The sequence below is a fragment of the Falco biarmicus genome, chromosome 6 (genome assembly GCF_023638135.1).
Source record: "Falco biarmicus isolate bFalBia1 chromosome 6, bFalBia1.pri, whole genome shotgun sequence".
In the NCBI taxonomy this organism is placed as follows: Eukaryota; Metazoa; Chordata; class Aves; order Falconiformes; family Falconidae; genus Falco; species Falco biarmicus.
The window spans coordinates 15,322,858-15,338,553 of NC_079293.1; the positions used below are offsets into that span (position 1 = coordinate 15,322,858).

The window sequence follows — 15,696 nt, forward strand, 5'->3', positions numbered from 1 at the left end:
GATCACTTACATTAAAAATTACTTGTAGCACTGGAACTTAATGGTAAAGAAATATGATGGAACTGGAGATTACCAATTATTTAGTGTCTGTTTGTATAGACACATTACAGCAACACTTTCTTTCAAAAAAACTGTAGGGTTTTGGCAGCAAAATGTTTTGAAAGTGAGCAAAAATGCAAAATCCAGTCTTTGGAATCCTGTTCTGCTGGCCAGATTACTCACACCTAAAAGAACTGAACACTGCTCTAAATTATGTGTGACCACAGCCTGGTTGCCTGAGCATGTGCACTTTGTCCCACCTGAGGTGCCATTAAGTATCCAAGATACTGTACGATGCTGGAAGATATGGTACAGGATATAAAGGACATCCAAGATGGATCAGGCCAAGCGGTAACTGAACTAAGTACCCAGTGTAAAAAGACCCAGCAAAATAAAGGGAGAAAGAAATATAATGTTGAAGGTTTTGCTTTGTTAGTTATATGTACACTCTATAATTTGGGATTTTGCATGTTAGTGCATGTTGACTAAGAAAACCTAGAAAAGGGTGGCTTAGAAATTCATGACCCTAGAAATCCTTTGACCAGGATCAGCACCTTTCTCCATTTTCTATATCCATTGTGAGCAAAGGAAGCTGGGGTAGCAACTGGTAAGTTCATTCATAAATATGGATAAGAAATCACTGATAAATTCTAAAGTGGTTTTTGGTTTTGACGTGCATTTATAAGCTTACTGTTAGTATGGAAAAAAAGGTCAGAAAAACTTATTCTATATAGTCGTGGGCTAAGAAGACTAACTACTGGGGTGTTTAGAAGAGAAAATAACAGTGATCAGAAAATCTTGGAAATGTCAGAGTACTGAAACACAAGTCTCCGAACAACCCCCTCAAGCAAAGCAACTGATTTTTAACTTACTTAATATCAAGAGATCCTTAAATGCTTTAAGAGTGGTATACTGCTGAGTTGGGAACTGAAGACAATACAGAGCTATGTCTTCAAAGGTAAGATGATGCCTTTGTGTTTTTTGCTTCATTGGGACAAATGTAGGCATGTGTTCAAGTTTTACTGATCAAGGGCTGTAGCTAAACATTAAACATCATCTTCTTTGTTGTTCTGAGATGGAGATTCTCACATTCAATGCGCTGCTTTCCTATCCCATGTTTAACTCTCACTGATGTTCACTAACACTCTTACATAGAGTGGGTTTTAGACGGAAGCATCCTGCACCTCCTTCCACAGGTCTGAAAGGATATCTTTTTCACACGGCAGAATGTGTCAGTGATGATGGGAAAGGAAAATGTTCTGGTGTTGTCTTAGTAGGTCATTTGTACTTCTTTTGTTAAAGAAAATTCAGTCACTCTGTAGACAGTCATTATCCAATTAATTTTTATTACCATTCACCATGTGTGTGCATGTGTGGTTTGAGTGTCTGTAAATATTCATTCCTTTGAGTTGTGCCTCTGAGGTTAATCCATGTATTCATCTGGAACAACGAGGTTTATGTAAGGAACTCATATACACTAGAAACTCCAAGTTTCATTTTTTTGACTCTACTAAAACACTGCCCATAGTAGCAGTTCTTCATCACCATCAAAGGATCAAGTAACTCACAGTGAACCAGAGGTTATTTGTAGAAATGATCAGTTATTTTTCAAAACAGTTAAAATGTTTTACTATTTGCAGCTACGTCATTAATATAATGGCAAGCTGAATTAGAGAGAGGGAAAATTGTGTAGTGATGTGCATACCTAACAAAGAGCTGAAAAAGGCATAATTTTGATCTAAATGTGATAGATTCCCTTTGTGCCCTTGGGTAAATTAATTATCCCAGTTTATATTCTCTAGTTGAAGGTATAGATAAACAAATGTAACCATATCACAAAAATACTGCAATGATTAAATAGATAATGTCTGTCAATTGCCTGAAAACAAAAGTCACTACATTACTGGATATTTTAACTGCTAGCTTGTTCTACAACAAGTATCACTTCAATAGATAAGACAGATAACTTCAGCTGATCCTTAAGTGAAAAAAGACAATTTATGCCTCCATGCTTTCACTGACAACCAATCTTATATTGCATTTCTGAAAAAAATTATGTTTTGCTTATCAGAGGATCTGTAGTTGCTGGCTTTTAGCAGGTAAGTAACAGTAAATAAATAAATAAATAATGAAAATTTCGGACAGATCACACATATTCAGTAACAAAACACAAGGGAGCACAGGGAATTTGGATATGCCCTAATGATCAATTTCTTTTAAATGAAAATACTTGTACCTGCAACTGGCTGCTTGACTAGACAACCAATAACTTTTTATTTCACTTCCTGTTTTTTTCTTTGGAATACATTTTTATTAATTAGGTAGATGGCTGTTATCTTTCCACTTTTCTGCTTTGGCCACTTTTGTCTGACAGTCTCTGGCTACATCTTATTTTTTGGTGCATGGTGATGTCTTCCAAATTAGACCTCTCAATATTATCAAATACACTACAATGTATATACATTAGAATTTAATAAGTGTCTTTCTTCAAATTGTACCATAACAGCAATGCCATTTATTCAGGGATATGAAAGCATAAGTTATCTTGATGTACAATTTGGAATGAAAAGGATGAATTTCCTTTTAATTTTCCCTTCAGAAGCTCTTCTAAACTAAGATAAATCTGGAAGGACTCTTGAAGGGTTTTGTATTAGCAGTGGGTGAAAAAATAGCTTAATGAATGATCTTGGCTTGGCTTAATAGTGAAGACATGCTGCATAAATAGCAAACCTGTATGTTTTGAAAGGAAAGAGGTTTTGTACGTTCTTTTATCCTACAGTTTCTTTATGCAAAGTGGATGTAATACTAGGAATTTTGATTATTAAGAGATACGTGTATTTTCAAAAACTTATGTGGTTATACATGATACATAATGTATCTGGAAATGCCTAGCTGCCCCAATGGGAATGAGAACGTGATGGAAGAAAGGCTCGATTCTTCACTGTACTGTGTGGTGCAGACATTTGGTTTGATCTAAGAAAGCAAGCTAATTAGCCAGATTAAAAAGCAAGGTTCATTAACCCAACAAGAAAGCTATGATAATAGTTACACTGCTTATGATATTGAAATAAGCTTTTTCAGATATTGTGTCTTTATGAAATGCTATGTTTAAGAAGTGCAGAGCTACTAATACATTACCATTGGCTGGAGTTAAGAAAATTCCATTGTTAGAGAAGATGTATAGACTGATCAAACTGCTTTTGGATGATATTTGTGGTCTTCTACTTTAAATTTATTAGGGTTTTAAGTGGAAATGCATGTAAAATGAGCAATGGGACCTCTGTTTTACCAGGTCAATCCTCCAACAGACCAGGTTCCAGTCTGCCATATTTATGTCTGTATGAACTTTCCAAGACAGTCTATATTTTTAGAAATTGTCATAAATGCAAGTGTGAAGACCTCAGTATTTTCATCACTGGAAACTCAAAAGTTGTTGGTTTGTTGTTGTTTTTTCCATCAATAGTCTGTGTGTTAATAGAAACTAAGGCACAGTAACATTGCACGCTTTTGTAATTAGTAAAGAGGAACTACTGAATGAATACTGTTGGATGCCTCCAAAACGAGAATTTTCTTACAACACTGATGTTCTTCACTGTGTAGGTACATTTATATTATGTTTTAAAAGACAGAAGTATTTGAATTTAGCACAGCACCTTCAATTTTCCATGAGTGCAAGTATTTTTTTTCTTTTGAGAAAAAATTTAAAGTTTTTTAAAAATTTATTCAAGTTTTTACTAAGCATGTGAAATATATTTTCTATTTCTGAATTATTTATGATATGTCTATCTCATTTTAATGACTCTATAGAATATTAGTGAAAAAACTTATTTACATCAATCATAAAAATAAGAGAACTTGATGCCATTCAAAAATCGCAAGCATTTTCTTCATTTCTTTCACTATTAAATAAAGCATAAATCAATAGGAAACCTCAATAGGAACGTTAAAAATAAAAACTAATTGCTGAGATGTTTATGCTCGACATGGTCATTAAAACAACAGTGAATAATTCCAGAATAATTTTTATTTATCTGTAACAAAATAATTATTTTTAATAGCCTTAAAATAGTAAGATAAGCATCACAAAAATCTAAATGCAGCTGTGGAAAATAATTTATTGCATAAAAATATTTAAGTAAAGAAGATAAATCGACAGATTTAAAGCATGACAGTAATTAATAAATTAAAATTGTTAAAATATGCTTCTGATTTTTGAAGATACAATTCTGCCCTCTTTATGGCAATAATTTCCTGTTACTGAAATTTGAAATTTTTACCATTTTTACTGAATTTTGTTTTACTGATTCACATTTCATATCTCATATGTGCAGAAAACGTTCTCTCTAAAATATGATTAGGTGTGTCTTTTCCATCTAAATGCCAGGAAACTAGATTAACTCTGAAAACTTTGCTACTGTTAGCTGAACGTCAGTATTAATAATTCTGATGGCTCAAGAGATTAGCCTAGCTTGTATTCACTGATGCACTAGAAAGTTCTACAGTCACAACAGTAGCACAAATATGGAAGTACTGATTTAATTTATTGCCTGTTCATACAGTACATCTTTTGTCAAATCATGTTTTAAGCTTCATACAAAAATACAAAATTATTTTAATTCCCAATCCTTTCTAAAAAAAAGATATATATATATCTTTGAAGAAATTCACAAAGTTTTTCAAAAGGTATTTATAAGGAAGGACATGTGTTTTCTTCAGCTAAATGAATTCAACCTCACTCTTTAAATGTAAGAAATAATAAAGTGCAAAGATAAAGAAAAGTTAGCACATCAATCTTCGTATCTGTTGTGTCTCAATTGAAATCAGGTAAACTGGTAAGCCTGTGCATGTTAACATAAACTAGTAAAGTATGATGAACACCCCTAGTGATAAGTTTTAGCTATTTATGATGCCAAAATGACAAGTATTAGTAATTTGAAATTTTTAGTAAGGCAAGGCATGCAGCAGTGGCAACAGCAGTAAGTTCTGTGGCTGAGCGCTCGATCAAGGTGTACAGGAGGTTCCTGGAGCCAGAGAAACCCCAGCAAGAGCTGGGACCCCACCAGGAGCCAGCAGCTCCCATGGGAGAGGCTGGGGAGGCTTGGGCGCTGCCAGGTGCAACCGCAGGAGAGTGAAACGGCCCCAGGGAGCGCTGCGACTGGCGTGGTGCGGCGGTTGGCACAGATGTGCGGGAGGGCCAAGCACCCTGCTTGTAGGCCCGCAGCCCAGGGAAGGTCTCTGCCAGGGTGGTGGGCACTCACCTCAGAGTTAAAGCCAGTGTATACACAAAGGAAGCCCCTGTGATGTCTGATGCTTCCACTCAGACAGAAGCAGTAAGGAAGGAGACTTCAGTACAGGGGATAGATTGTAATGAGTACCCAGACGCTTCCCCTGGAGAGAAGGTAAGTACCTGCAGGTTGATCTGTTATGACAGGTGGTTGGGTTGCAGGAAACAGATACAAGTTTGCATGGTATTAGAGGGACAGAGATGGAGACAGACAGGTGGTTTCAGAACCATGCTCCTGTAGCAGACACCACAGAGAATGTGGCATCTCAAACCCTAGTGACCCACAAAAGCAGGACTCTGCTTCAGTCTCCAACCTCCTGCATCACAACCAGGAACAGATATGAACCTTTAGCTACCCACAAGCAATGTCTGCACAGGGAAACTACATTAGCAGCACACTGTGGTTACCACAGAAAGAAATATCCCTGTTAAGGGGCACTGAGGCACCCATCTGCTGGCCTGACAGGTGTACTGAGGTGTACATGAGGTGTACTGCCTTCCAGGAGCTCAGATCTGAGATGTTGGCAAGAGACTGCCACAACCTGTCAAGAGCGCAGACTACTATACACTGCTACTCTTCCATGTCAGCATGAATGACACGACAAGCCAGAACCTGGGCAGAATCAATGAAGACTATAAAGCCTAGGTGGTGCAAGTGAAAAATTTAGTGCCCAAGTTATTTTTCCTTCCATTTTACCAGAAAGAGGAAAGGGTGCAGCCAGAATTATAATGCACATCAACTCCTGGCTTTTTGGCTTGTGCCATTGTGAGGGTTTTGGCTTCTATGACAACGGGACACTCTTTGACTATAGCCTGTTTAAGGAGGGACGGAATCCATCTGTCTAAAAGAGGTGAGGGAATCTTTGGCAGCAGGCTGGCCAGCTTGGTGAGGTGGCCTTTAAACTGAAATTCTCAGGGGGCACAGTCCAAAGTGGCAGTGCTCACACCATCACATCCAACTGGGGAATAAGCAAGGCTAACCAGAGCAGCAATATTTGTTCTTTAGCTAGCTTCCAAGATGAGTACCAGAAGTCAGCCTTTGCAAGAATATGTGTGGCTATGATGGATCCTTTTGCACCCCTCCTGGGAAACCTGCATGCTTGATTACCTTTCGGAAATGTCTGTACACCAATGCATGCAGCATGGGGAATGAACAGGAAGAATTAGAGTTCTGGGTGCAGTTGTAGGGCCATGATCTCATTGCAATTACAGAGACATGGTGGGATAGCTAATGTGACTGGAATGCTGTCATGGGTGGCTATCTAATTCTTAGGAAAGTCAGGCCAGCAAGGAGAGGTGGTAGAGTTGCACTTTCTGTGGGGGAGCAACTGGAATGTATCAAGCTTTCCCTAGGGGTGGATGAAGAATGAGTCAAGAACTTATGGGTAAAGATTAAGGGGCAAGCTAACACTGGAGACATTGTTGTGGGTGTTTATTACAGGCCACCTGATCAGGAAGAGGAAGTCGGTGAGGCCTTCTACAGGTAATTAGAGATAGCGTCATGATCACAGGCCCTGGTTTTCATGGGGCACTTCAACAACCCTGATATCTGCTGCAAAGACAACACAGCTAGGCACACACAGTCCAGGAGGTTCCTGAAGAGTATTAATGATAACATTTTGGAGCAGGTGGTGTAGGAGCCAACAAGGCGAGTTGTGCTCATGGATTTTGTACTCACAAACAGAGAAGGACTGGTTGGGGATGTAAAGGTTGGTGTAGCCTTGTCAGCGGTGACCATGAGATGGTGGAGTTCAGGATCCTGCATGGAGGAAGCAGGAAAACAAGTGGGATTGCAACCCTGGACTACAGGAGAGCTAAATTTGTGCTCTTCAAGGACCTACTTGGAGGAACCCCATGGGTTAGGGCTCTAGAAGGTAGTAGGCTCCAAAAGAGCTAGCTAGTATTCAAGCATCACTACCTCCAAGCTCAAGATCAGTGCATCCCTATGAGTAAGAAATCAAGCAAAGGGGGAAGGAGGCCTGCACGGATGAGCAAGGAGCTTCTGGCAAAACTCCAACAGAATAAGGAAGTATACAGGATGTAGGAAAAGGGACAGAAAGTGTGGATTAAATGAGTGGACAGTGAGGTAGACTGAGAGCTGGATGAATGGCAGAGCTCAGAGGGTTATGATCAGTGGCGCGTAATCTAGTTGGAAGCCTGTAGCTAGCAGTGTTCCTCTGGGGTCAGTACTGGGTCCAGTCTTGTTCAACTTACTCATCAATGCCCTGGATGAAGGGGCAGAGTGTGCCCTCAGCATGTTGCTGGTGATACAGAACTGGGAGGAGTGGCTCATACCCCAGAAGGCTGCGCTGCCACTCAGTGAGACCCGGACAGGCTGGAGAGTTAGGTGGAGAAGAACCTAATGAAGTTCAACAAAGGCAAGTGTAAGGTCCTGCACCTAGGAAGGAATAACCCCATGCACCAGTACAGGCTACAGGTTGACCTGCTGGAAGGCAGTTCTGTCAAAAAAGTCAAGACATTTCAAAAAAATGTGTATTTTTTAAACTATATGTATATTTGTATTTCTCTCTGTCTTCAGAGTATGCTTAGGACTGTAACAAACCAAAATTTAAAGAACAAATGTCATGGCGTAGACATTCCTAGCCCAAGACCTCCAATAATTTGTAATAAATATTTACATAATTTTTAAAGCAGGATGTAGCTGGAATAAATACACACTTACTGCACAGTGATGAAATATTTAAATATAATGGACTATAACTCAATACTGAGTAATAGAGAAGCGCATACAATCTTAAATAGAACTCTTATATTTGGAAAACTTTAATTTTGGGAAGAGTATGCTGGATTCCTTTTTCATCCACCTATCCGGTGTCAAAAATGCAACTGACTTGATAGAGTTAAATATGACAGCAAATTTTATTTTTTTATTATTATTATTCCAGAAAGAAAACCCACATTTTAGAAGCTAAGGGAACACAAATAAGAAAAATCTTCATCTATAAAAGCTGAAAGGAAGGATGGCCTGAGGGCTAAAGCAATGAACTTTGATTTAGGAAATCTGTTGCAAGTTCTACATTGCTCCAGAGTGATTTTTATCCAATATATTTAATACCACAAGTTAGTCAGAGAATTGTTTCTGCTAAAATAAACTGCAGAACACTGATGATGGCAGAAAGTTTTGAGCTGAGGTTTCTGAGTTGTGGCTTCTGCTCTTCCAAATCTGAATTCTAGCACTTATCTTCACCTGCATCCTTGGTGCCAGATTAGGTGTGCCTTCTCTCTCTAGACAGTTACCCAGACCTACTATGAATACTTCTGTATTCTACAGTCAATTAAAATTACCAAAAAATGGCCCTTTTTAGTTCTAGTTTTCAAACTTATGTATACAGTTCTTCCATCCTTGAGAAGCAGGATTATCATAGAATCCTTTAGGTTACAAAAGACCTTTGAGATCATCAAGTCCAACCATTAAACCAGGACTGCTGAGTCCATCACTAAACCACGACTCTAAAAAACACTTCTAAGTATTTTTTAAACACTTTCAGGGATGGTGATTCCACCACCTCCATGGGCAGCCTGTTCCAATGCTTGATCACCCTTTCAGTGAAGAATTTTTTTCTAATATCCAGCCTAAATCTCCCCTGGTACAACTTGAGGCTGTTTCCTCTTATCCTGTTGCTTGTTCTCTGGGAGAAGAGACCGACTCCCACCTGCCTACAACCTCCTTCCAGGCAGCTGTAGAGGGCAATAAGGTCCCTCCTGAGACTCCTTTTCTCCAGGCTAAACAAATACAGTTTTTTCAGCCACTCCTCATAAGTCTTGTGCTCCAGACCCTTCACCAGCTTCATTGCTCTTCTTTGGACACACTCCAGCACCTCAGTGTCTTTTTTGTAGTGAGGGGCCCAAACCTCAACACAGGATTTGAGGTGCTGCCTCACCAGTGCCGAGTCCAGGGGGACAAATACTTCCCTTGTCCTGCTGGCCACAGTGTTTTGGATACCAGCCAGGATGCCGTTGGCCTTCTTGGTCACCTGGGCACACTGCTGGCTCATGTTCAGCCGGCTGTCAACCAGCACCCCAGCTCCTTTTCTGCCAGGCACTTACCAGACACTCTTCCCCAACCCCTGTAGCATTGTAAGGGATTGTTGTGACCCAGTGTAGGACCCAGAACTTCTAGTTGAACTTCCTACAACTGGTCTTGACCCATCAGTCCAGCCTGTCCAGATCCCTCTGCAGAGCCTTCCCTGAGGCAGATCAACTCCACCCCAACTTGGTGTCAACTGCAAACTTACTGAGGGTTCACTCAATCCTCTTGTCCAGATCATTGATAAAGATATTAAACAGGACTGACCCCTATATTGAGTCATGTGGAACACCACTTGTGACTGGCTGCCAGCTGGATGTAACTCCATTTACTACCACTCCTTGGGGTCAGCTGTCCAGCCAGCTTTTTACCCAGTGTAAAGTACACCTGTCCAAGCCATGATTGTCCAGGAGAATGCTGTGGGAGACAATTCAAAGGCTTTACTAAGGTCCAGGTAGACACCATCCACAGCCTTTCCGTCATCCATTAGTCCTCCAGGGCTGCACTGCTCACCAGGAGAGGGAGTTCATAGAATCATAGTATCACAGAATCATGGAATCATAGAATTTAGAATGATAAAATCATAGATTGTTCTTCCTTGCTCAGAAATCAGAATAACTATACATATTTAGCAAATCTAAATTATACTCTCTAAACTTGTATGTGCTAATATTATGAAAATATACCTTATGATTTATTAGTCACTGTCAAGCAGTTAATTGTCTTAATATGTTTTCAACTTTAACACTAAAACTGTTATTTTCATATGAAAAATCTCCTTTCAGCAGCTTTAAAAATAATTCATTAAAATTCTGTATGGTACAGCTGAGATATATTTCTTAGAAATTATTCCAATACTCCATCCTGCTGTTGATAAGATATTGCCATTAAATAGGATGAAATGAGGTCATTTAATCATATAGTTCATTATTTCAGATAAATATATCTCAGCATTGCTGGAAACCTGACATAAATAGAGTCTTAACTTTTAAAAATACATAACTAGAGAAAACTCTTGCCTTTTAAGCACTTGGGTTTGGTTGTTATCAGATTTGTCTGGGGGTGTGTGTTAAATTTCTATAATCTAATTTTGTATGACAACATACGAACCCCAACCATCAAAAGCTATAGGTTACATATAGTAATGGACCCTTGCGACTCTGCTTTTGTGATAAAGTACAAATTATTTTTGCATCTCAAGATAAGAAATAGGACAAAGAGTAACATTAAATGGATAAAATGGATTGGACAATGTCTTTAGATATTGTATATCATCATTACGCAGTTTCTTTTCTCTCTCTGTAGAAGATATGCATGGCTTTCAGGTGAATACTGTAACCATCTTTTGAAAGTGTTTAACTGACAAGTAATTTCATAATAAGATAATCTGGGTGACTGGTTACTGCTCGTATGGCTTTTGGTATACTCTGATGACCTTAAACAAGAGATTTTACAAGCATTATATTTGAACTTTAGCATTTTAGATAACAGTATTTCCATTTAGCTGAAGAACATTATTGCTGGATAATGCCATATGATTACCACTAGTGAATTTATTCAAGGGAATATATATATATATTTATATATAATGCCAAGGCTGCATCCTTTTATAGGGCTTTCTCTTAAGGGGTATAGAATATACCATCTGAACACCATCTGTCTATCTATATACCTTTATATAGGTATACCTCTTTAAAAGGTATATACTTCTATATCAATACCTTTCTAAAAGAGTAACTTCTGGAAAAGTGATCTCTGCCTCCCACTTGATATATGGACTGTTGTGGACAGAGTGGATGACATGGGCACTGTGTGACCAGCATCTTCCAGGCACATGAGTTTCTTGTGGACAGGCAAATCCCCAGTCTCATGGAGGAAGGGTCATGACTTTGGAACTTATCATTATACACACACTGAAAAAGCTAAACTAAATGAGGCACACCAAATTCAGTGGTCATGTTTTAGATATCTAGGACAGAGTGATTTAAAGAATTTGGTTGTGCAAAGTGTATTGAGCGTCCACAGCAAGGTGTTAGTAGCGGGAGCTGCATGGCACCTGTGAGGGGTGGCCAGGGCTGCCCCGGGCAAGGCATAGCCAGTTCCAGCTGGTTCCAACCGGCTCCCACAGGGCACGGCTGGCCCCACAGCTCAGGGGTGTGTGGGGGGGTGTGTGCCTGTGTGTGTGTGTGCCTCAGGGAAAACGTATTCAAGAAAGTATAAAATGGTACACAGAAGAGTAAGAGTGGAGAAAAAATATGTGGGAAACAACTCTGCAGACACTGATATCAGAGAAGAAAGAGGGACAGGAGGTGCTTCAGGCACCAGAGTAGAGATTCCTGTGCAACTCCACAGTGAAGACCATGGTGAAGCAGGTTGTCCCTCTGCAGCCCATGCGGGAGCACAGTGGAGCAGATACCCACACTGCAGCCTGTGGGGGACTCCATGTCAGAGCAGATGAATGTGCCCTGAAGGAAGCTGCAGCCTGTAGATACCCCATGTTGCAGGAGGCTCCTGACAGGATCTGAGGCCTGTGGAGAGGAAATCCATGTACAAGCAGTCTTTTCCTGAAGGACTTCAGCCTGGAGGGGACCCATGCTGGAGCACGTTTATCCTGAAGGACTGCAGCCTGTGGGAAAGACCCACACTGGTGCAGAGAAAGTGTGAGAGGGAAGGAGCAGCAGAGAGGAGCTGTTATGGACTGACAGTCCCCCATTCCCCATTTCCCTGTGCCGTTTAGTGGGAGAAGGTAGACAAGTCAGGAATAAAAAAGTGAAGCTGAGACTGGAAAAAAGAATGGCAAGGATGGAGTTTAGGTGGAAAGTGTTTTATTTTTTCACCTTTGTTTCTCACCACTCCATTTTTATTTGGCAAAAAAAAAAAATTACTTTTCTTCAAGTTTGTCATGGTTTAACCCCAGCTGGCAACCAAGAACCACACAGCCGCTTGCTCACCCCAGCCAAAACCAAGACAAAGTTGAATCTGTTCTGCCCATGATGCCACTGGTAAGTGATCTCCTTCATGTCTTTACCTCAGCTTATGAGGTTTTTCATCTTATTTTTTCCCTCTGTTCTGTTCAGGAAGGGGAGTGAGAAAGAAGCTGGGTGGGGGTCTGGCAGCTATCCAAAGTAAACCCACCACACAGCCACAAGCACCAGTCTTGGGGATCAGGAGATTTAATGAAAAGTGAAAATAGAAACCTTCAGTACTTTAACCTCCCCGAGTATATCTTGCACCTAAGGACAAAGTTTGTAGCAAGAAGTTTTAAAATATTTAAATCCAGGTTAGCCAGTGATATAATTAACATGAGGAATTCTGTTCAAGATTCCTGAAACATGGTGAAATCACTGTAACAATAAGCCCTATATGCAGGGTGGAAAGGCCCTAGGCAAACTTTCTACTCAGTACTTTGATAGAGGCAAGGGCTACACCTACAGTAGATGTGCTTGGAAGATAGCACTGGAAAAGCAAGGAATTCTGAGGAGTCTGAAATCCATGTTCCAACACAACAAGAAGTCTTGCCTTGTTAAATAATACCTTATGGAAAGATGTTTTCCATCAATTCTATAGGAGGAAACTTTAGCTTCTTTCACTGAAGCAGAGAAAATCTCCATCCAGAATTAAAAGTACTAAGGGACAAGCAGTATGTCTCTTTCCATCACTCAGTGTCCCCATGTGATCTTTTTCATTAGAAACATATAGACTGATAGTACTGATTAATTTGTATTCCAAATTCAGTGTAATGGAAGTGAAACATAATGCTGTCTTCATCAATGGAAGAAATGGCAGAGGAAATTTCAGTGATGATATATACACAGCTAATACATGATATTCAATTTAATAGTGATATTGGAGCTAGTATGATGGTGTCTCAATACAGACTGCATGTAATTCTTCACACTGTCTGTTAAGAAAACTGAAGGGCAGATAACTGACAAGGAAGCCCTAAAGGACAGCTTTAGAACCTATGTTGTGCTCCAAGGTTTGTTAAGTATGTGTCCACAAAACCTTTTAGTTATCAGTTGATCAGCACTTGTAGCAGGAAAAAAAGTGTCAGTGGAGAGTGTTAGATCTGCTTTTGTTCCAAAAAATAACATGCATGCTTTCAAAACCCATGGATTCATTGCCTGTGTATTTTACTGCCTTGTAGCTTCATGGTACATTCTCTTTCTTTCATGCAGCTAAGTCTTCAGGTTGTTCTTATTTGTCCCTCATGTTTTTTGTCATTTTGACTATTTATGTAGCTTATTGAAACACTATTATTTTTTTTTGTTTGTTTTTAAGTTTGTTTTATATCGTTGCTTCCGGTTGTTTCCTGAAGATGTGCTACCTCTTGCCCTTTCCATTTTTCTCCCAATGGTATTTAACACTTCTTTTGTTTGATATTAATTAACATCTAGAAAATCTTGTGTGTTTCATGTATCATGTATGCTCATGCAGACTAATTAAAAGTCTGTTCCCTGCAAGCAGGCTCATTAGCAAGGTGGGGGGGGTTGGGTATTTTTTTTTTATTCTGTTAGCTGATCTTTCCACCTGTTGTATTCATATAGGACAAATAATTTAAGGATTTCAAATTTTGGGGAACCTTTTATACATGTTTTCTTCCTTTAGTTCACTGTAGATAAAACATTGTCTAGAATGCTATGATAGCCTTTTATGGAAAGAGTGACTAACTTTTACTCACCTTTCTCTTTTAATCTTTTAGCTAGATGAGTGTAGGAGTAAAATGGAAGTTTTCATTTTTTTATATTTCACTATAGATGAATATGTCATTAATCATTGTCTTGCATCTGAAAAGTTCTTAATGTAGCACCTTATTGTGAGAAAAATAAATCATTAATGACTTGAGGAAGATTAATTTATTAAAACAACATCAAGACTAAGCAGTAGCTAAATAAAATTGTAGCAACAAAAAGATTTCTAACCTGACTGTTTCCATGACAACCTCCTTTCTTGGAGTTTCAGAAACCAGTTCTGCATTACTCCCCTGCCACTCATCACTTTCATTGTATGTTATTTCAATGTATAGATATTTCTATTTTATCCATATAGAAAGGTGAAATACATGACAGGAGGTTTTTCTTTATTTGTATTATAATAGTGTCTGTGATGGCTGATTTGTATTAGGCATAATTATACAACATGCTTTATCTGTGTCTTTTCATTCTACAGTAGCATAGGCACTAAACTGATCCAAAAAGTTCAATAGGTTTTGTTTGGGTTTTTGTTTGTTTTTTAAGTGCAATCATCATTGTTGTGAACAAAGTAGGAAATGGTTAGATAAATTAAGTATTGCTTTCCCTGTTTTGTAGTTGTAGAGACAACATGAATATAGCTGGGATGAACATTTTCCTAGAGGTACCAGTCTCCTGTACCAGAGCTTAAACTGAGAAAGCTTAGATTTAGAAAACTAAGTTTTAGACAGCTGAAGGTAGATGAGATGAGTCCCAGCTGAACTGATTTTCTCTGTGACTAGAGACAATGCAGTAAAAGTGGAGAGATGCCTGCTTAGCCTTGTTCTGATGTCTTTCTTCCATATTTACAACTGAATTTTTGGGGATTTCTTTTCATTATTATTCATACAGTTTTATTCTCTGTTATTCTCATTATAACTTTAAGGTTCCAAAAAGGTTCATCTACTTTAATAAAGCACAATTTCACAAATTTTTGCTTTAATCCACTGACTGGATCTGAAAAGGACAAGTGGAAAACGTGTATGTATTATAACTAAATGTGAATCATCAAAGAAACAACATGAGGGAAGTTATGTGTAGCAGGACAATAAGGGTATAATTGTAGTCCCTATACGACTGAAAATACACTGTAATAAGGCACCATTAAAAAGTTCAGTAAAATGAAACCTCACAAAATCTATCATACAATTTTATGAAGTTCAACATAATTGGCAGTCCTTTTTAAAGAATAACTCAGGACTGAAATAATAAAGCTACTGCCTGAATTGTTGAAGTACAATTGACAGTGTTTGAGGCAAACTGCACACTATCTGCATATGTTATTCCTCCCACAACTCAAAATAAAAATTGAAACTAATTAATATCATGGGTTCGCTGCATCCAAATCATAGTCTAGGCTTCCCACGTTATTCATCAATTGTTGCATCCAGCCTTAATAGGCAGGCAGGCCTTAGACCAGATTCACGCAGTTCACTTTAAAGACAATAAAACAATGTTTATGTAATTAGCAATAAATAAAGGTTATCACTGATCAGTTTGGCATAGCTCTTAAGAAAAGAGCACCTGCACAACTCACTAGGGTTTACTGCAGCATTATGTGCCTAAACTAGGGGCAGCTCTATCCATCCTACTTG

The 15,696-nt window shown here is 38.9% G+C and overlaps 1 protein-coding gene across 1 annotated transcript in view; it reads left to right on the plus strand.

Annotated features, from left to right (window-relative positions):
* The window catches only part of EYS (eyes shut homolog), an 872,029-nt gene that overhangs the window by 132,375 nt on the left and 723,958 nt on the right, over positions 1 to 15,696 (plus strand). The gene's annotated exons all lie outside the window — the stretch shown is intronic.